Raw genomic sequence first — 461 nt, forward strand, 5'->3', positions numbered from 1 at the left:
TACATCATAATTTGAACAGGCTGTATATTTCTGGAATTACATCCTTGTACATCAACAGACTCAACAAAATTTCAACACTATATTGCATAGCGTTTTACTCAAGAATTTTATATACTAAGAAAGTAGGTTTTCTTCCACTTTTTCACTGCCACATTCTTAACTGACATCAACGAACCTGAAATATTTTTTAGACCACATGTACTTATGTTTCTCAGAAAAATAATTTTAAGGAATTTATATTTATTGGAGTATGGTATCCTAACTATAAATTACATGTGACTGCGGACTTCAAGTGCATTTCTCCCAAAATCATATTTCACGAGATGATAAATACATACAGTTACTTCTATCTACTTTCTGATACACCTCCTACCCTAATATCACCCTGCTTATGTTATCCCTCATGTGGTCAAAGCTTTGGTTTTTCAAGTCACAGGGAATTGAATGCAAGGGGAACTAAC

Source organism: Penaeus monodon, chromosome 19 (assembly GCF_015228065.2).
Source record: "Penaeus monodon isolate SGIC_2016 chromosome 19, NSTDA_Pmon_1, whole genome shotgun sequence".
Classification (NCBI taxonomy): Eukaryota; Metazoa; Arthropoda; class Malacostraca; order Decapoda; family Penaeidae; genus Penaeus; species Penaeus monodon.